This window comes from Acanthopagrus latus, chromosome 15, assembly GCF_904848185.1.
Source record: "Acanthopagrus latus isolate v.2019 chromosome 15, fAcaLat1.1, whole genome shotgun sequence".
In the NCBI taxonomy this organism is placed as follows: Eukaryota; Metazoa; Chordata; class Actinopteri; order Spariformes; family Sparidae; genus Acanthopagrus; species Acanthopagrus latus.
In genome coordinates this window covers 22,713,221-22,718,528 of record NC_051053.1, presented here as the reverse complement: position 1 = coordinate 22,718,528, position 5,308 = coordinate 22,713,221, and the positions used below count along the sequence as shown (strand labels likewise).

Genomic DNA, 5,308 nt, shown 5'->3' with positions numbered 1-5,308 from the left:
GAGATAAGCCCTGTTGTTGAGAAAGAAATGCAAGGGTGGTGTAGTTGTGGTACCATTGAGGCCATATCATAAGCAGACTATGGTTTAGTATCAGATATATGAATTTGAAGGAGAGAGATTGAATTTTACTCCTCCGTATTGTGGCCCTGAGGGTCAAAACACAACAATTCAAAACACAAAAACCTCTTTGAAACTGTAACGATATTTCACAAAACACAACAACATGTCAGCAAACACAACATTTGTTCTTGATCTGGAATGTTGCATTATCTGAAATGTTGTTGTGTTTTGACCCTCTGGGCCTGAAAGTTATCAACAACTTGATTAATTTTACCTTTTGCTGTGGTGATTGTGGGCTAAATTGAAGAAACACGATGTTCAAATTATTCCTAATGGTTCTACTTATTTGCCAGATGAGCTCATATCTGAAATGAGTTGAGGGGATGTTTTCATGCAGTGCTGCACTCTTCAAGTCATGAAGATAACTTCGTCACTCAGTCTGGATCTGATTGCCTGGCAAGAAGTTTGTTTTGGCAGCTCTCAGTTGTGAACACGTGTGTAACGGCATGGATGCTGAACGTTCTTACGAAAGCACATTCACGGTCAGCGGACTACTGGAGGAAAATAAAAGTTAAAAAAGCACACGTTTTCCAGCAGAGGTAGGACGTGCTCTGTATTGTGCGTCTGCACTCTGGGGCGACTTCTCAGTTGCCGCTTACATCAACCGCAGACGAGGCGACAGCTCCTCAAGATGAGTGACAAGTGTTTGGGCGTGACTGAACACTGGGGATGAGGACAGCCTACCAATACACGTCTCAATGGGAAAACATTTCAGTTCCTTTCTTTAGTTTTTTTTTTTTTTTTATTCTTCTCATAACTTTTTTTCAAGTCATTAAGTTTTGTGTGTTTTGGTTCCCTCAAAGCTGCATCGTGGCTCCTCATGAATCGTTGCTCACTCATCTTCTTATATGTGTATTTTGAGACCAAAATCTGTTTACACTCTAATATTTTCATTGAGGTCCTATAGAGTGGTTTAGTTTGTAGTCATAAAACCTGGAAAAAAAAACATTGTAATTGTACATTCAATTACCTCGTCTCAAAGTCAAGTGGTTTTTGATTAAATGCCCAAATGCCCAATTCAACTCAATTCAATTTTAAGTGCCCAAGTATCACAAACTTGTGGTTGCAGTGGAGCTTATTTTTGGCGAAATTCCAAATCGAATTCAAAAAACCCCACGGACTTTTTGTTGAAGGAACCAGAGCGATGCTAATTTCCGAAATTACGTTATCATTACACCACTGTATTGCAAAAACATAGCAGTTCTGTGAAACGCTATCTATTACATGTCTGTCCGTCCTCAGAGAGTGAGCCCTCCTCTGTGGCTCTTCCTGATGTATGTTACTTTTTTTGTTTTTTTCCAATTCAATGGAAGCTTAAATGTAACAGTCAGAGGGGAGGAATAGGCGATGCTGAAGAAAATAAGCATGAAGGGTAATGTTGACATTGCCTTTGCTATAGTTAAGCAGTTAGTAACGTAGGCTGGACCAGTGTGGATGTGACGAATCGAGCCTGCTTTGAATTCCTCTAAACCATCAGCATCTCCGACTCTCAGGAAATAGGCCTGTCACACTCGCCTGATAGATTAAAATAGTCTCTATACATATATGTATTTAAGATACACTCGCCTTCCATTTGATGGCTGTCAAGACAGTGAGGCAGCAGCAGTGTGTGTGTGTGTGTGTGTGTGTGTGTGTGTGTGTGTGTGTGTGTGTGTGTGTGTGTGTGTCAATATGTGTGTATGTGTTTAACTCTGCAGTTCTGAATGTAACTGTGTGTGTGTGAGAGAGAAAGAGAGGGAATGAGGGTGTGTCTGGAGGAAGCATGCATGAGACGCAGGAGCTTACTTTGATTTACTGATCTCTCTCTCTCTCTCTCTCTCTCTCTCTCTCTCTCTCTCTCTCACTCACACACACACACACACACACACACACACACACACACACACACACACACACACACACACACACACACACACACACACACACACACACCTGACAGGCTACTCATGCATTTATAGATGAAAAAAATGGCCAGCCCGTTTGGAGGGGGAACCGGCTGGCCTGCAGACAGCGTAATCGCTTATAGATGGATCTTGTAGACAAATATTGCGCCGCTGCGGTAGAAATGCAATACGAAGGTCAAGAGCATACAAGAGAAATGGAAGATACCGAACGATGGAAAATAGAGTTCAAGTTATCTGGAAGGTGGAAAGCAGTAGTCGAGTGAATGAAACAGGCGGCCGGAGTGAAAAGAAAAGCTTAAAAGATGAAAATGAAATAGAGATGTTGAAAAGACCATCTGCACTCTTACACCATGCACACTGGAAAGCAGCCCAGTCGCCAGATTAGAAGGTTGGCAGTTTATGTTTCTGCAGCCCACTGATTCGTTTACAATTCTATACGTGCCACACAGGTATTGACATTTCTCCAATACGTGTCATTTCATGCTAACATTTTATGTTCATGACCTGACTTTCATATAGACGGTTGGACGGGATGGTGGTGGAGTGAAAGGCGAGACGGCAGCAGAGTCAGTGACCAAAGTTTGAGACTGTGTTTGAACATTTGTAACCAACACATCCAGTGAACAATGGAATATGTTGTTTGACAACATGTCCAAAACGACATGATATCAACCAACCCAACAGTGATGTACCGTATGCCATGCACTGTCCAGTCTGATTAAGATTTGATTATAAAACTACTTGGTTACACAGGAAAATACTGTTAATTTTTCTGTGGATGGTCTCTTTGTAAGCATGAAGCCACTGGGTCTTCTTAAGTAAACAGTTCCAGAAAGTTTCCCATGTTTGTGGTGAAACATGATCTTTTGATAACCCTGACCATGTGTTTTTTGTGCCTTAACCTCATGTGACCATAAGCACAGAGTTGTCATGATGTAATACTGAGTCTTCTTCCACGAGACCTGCTGGTGTGAATCAATTGTTTGTCCTTGTGTTCAATTTTTTTAAAAAGTGCAAATCATAAAAAAAATAACATACAATAATTTCATGTTAAAGGTCTTGAAGGGATGAAAGTTTGCAGGTTTTGCCACAGACTAGTTAATACATCACAAGTTTTAGTGATTCCCAACCAGAGAGGAGGAACTGCTCACTGAAATCAGCCATTCTGTGTTTGTAGGGAAATGTGCAGACTCTCAGCCCTCCGGGGATCTCAAGCATAATGATTTTGTCAAAAAAAAAAAAAAAAAAAAAAAGACCGTTTGAGTTTGCCTCTGTTTGGTTTCTCCGAAGTAGGGCGACCCACCTGGAATGTGGTATAAATCAAATATGGCTGCCGTGTGAAGAAAGCAAATTAAGGAATGAGTAGTCTGGAGGGGTTTGTGGCTTGTTTACAGGAAAAAAACCCTCAGTGTTTTGCATGCTCAGTAAGTATTGATGGTGAATGAAAGAGTTCATGTGCACGAGGTGGTGTGGTGAAAAGAAAGTAAGGAGGACGGAATGAGAGGCTGGTGAAGGAAAGCCGATGTACGAAAGGCATGAGAGATCAAGAGAGCAACAAAGAGGAGAAAATCAATATTTAATTTTGCAGGCAAACATCCTCACAAACAGCGCTGCACCTTGGCAGGTGATTCATTTGGTTGCTTCATTCTACATTTGAGAGAAAACGTGATTATTTTGCCCTCTGCTTTCCAATTTCCCCAGACATGAGAACTGTACGATGGATCCACTTTGTCTCACCTCGGCACCTCTCTGAGTGTTCTGCTTTGGCCTCCGCCGTTGGTTGATTATAATCTGTTGGTGATGAGTTGCAATCAGAGAAAATCAGCCAAATGTAATAATGAAACTAATCACTGTTCCATTAGTGTCATATATCCACCAGACAACATGTGTTATTGTGTATAATTTTGCACAGTCAGGGAAGAAACAAACAGTTTCGTGTCACCAGATCGTGTCTGATGATCAACTGGCAACATGGTAAATGACCAACTTCAACAGAGGTATGAGGGATGCCAATGACTATCAGATGTATTTTGTCACACTGACAATTACAAGACAGAAGAATATAAAATAACGTTCTTGAGTAAATGAATTGATGGCTGACATACTGTTTATATACATTGTCATTTTGATTAATTTGGAATTGTATCTGCAACTGAAGTCCAGTGTTTACTCTCCTTTATTTCTTTTTTCGTCTTAACTATCAACTGAAGGACATTTCAGGCTCTTTAGGTACTCAGTGGTTGCAGCTCATCGCCACATTTGTCTGCCTTTTGCTTTTAGTCTGGTTGTGTTTCTATCTGAGTCCTTTTATCTTACCAAAGTTTTAGAAGCAAAGTTTATTCCGCTGCCTCCTCACAAGGCTCCTCCTTTTGAAAACTGCAGCTGCCGCATACCTAAAATGTTAGGATGTAAATCTTTCCCCTCTGGAACTGTTGAGCCAAAGGCTAAAAGAGAGTAAAATAACAATGAGGTCCTCAGTAAAATATTAATGAGTGTTGGATATAACTGAGGCCACAGATTCTGTCTCATGAGTGTAATGGCCTTTCAAACCAGGTCAAGGCAACACACACACACACACACACACACACACACACACACACACACACACACACACACACACACACACACACGCACACTACAGATGGAAACATGTACAAAAAGAAATGCACAGATCTCAACGTCTTGATGTGTACCGTAACGCCTCTTTTGGTTTGCGAGCCTTCGTTGCAGCAATATTGCGGAGTGTGTGAAAAAGGCTGTAGAGGGAAAAGGACGGTTCTCTTTCCTGATCTGTCCATGGGTCTGTGGATTTGGGTGCACTCAAAAATGTGGAACAACAATCTGAAGAAACAGCCTTTAAAAGTTCAGGTGCAGGTGAAATGGATCGAAGTCTACTGCTGTTCAGTTGCATTCAGTGTCAACATTGCAGTTGGAAATATGCAAAGTTTCTGTTTAAGTGCGGTTCAGGAGCTACAGCAGATACTCTAGCTTTTCCTCATCAAACCTTTAATTATGTGCCTGACTTGATTTTGGGATACTACGAGCACACAATATTTATCTGCTTTAATTCTACAGGGCAAAGAAAACTTTATCACCTGCACCACTGAGCAGGCTTTTAGTTGTACAAGCTCTCTCTTGAAGTTTGAAAGCACTTATCATGAGTGACAAAAGCTTCTGCAAAGTGAAAATAATGTAATAATCATCTAAAGGCTCTCTACAGATTCAGTAGAGTGAGTTGGGTAAACAAATATGAACGCTAATTGTGTTTTTATGATAGTCTGTGC

At 41.0% G+C, this 5,308-nt stretch overlaps 1 long non-coding RNA gene across 1 annotated transcript; it reads right to left on the bottom strand.

Moving 5' to 3' along the window:
- Positions 1-3,587: 3,587 nt before the first annotated feature.
- On the bottom strand, positions 3,588-4,467 carry LOC119033176. The gene is made up of 3 exons (XR_005079194.1): positions 4,341-4,467; positions 3,762-3,815; positions 3,588-3,671 (listed from the first exon to the last, which is right to left on the bottom strand). It is a non-coding gene; the product is annotated as an uncharacterized LOC119033176 (long non-coding RNA).
- Positions 4,468-5,308: the final 841 nt, after the last annotated feature.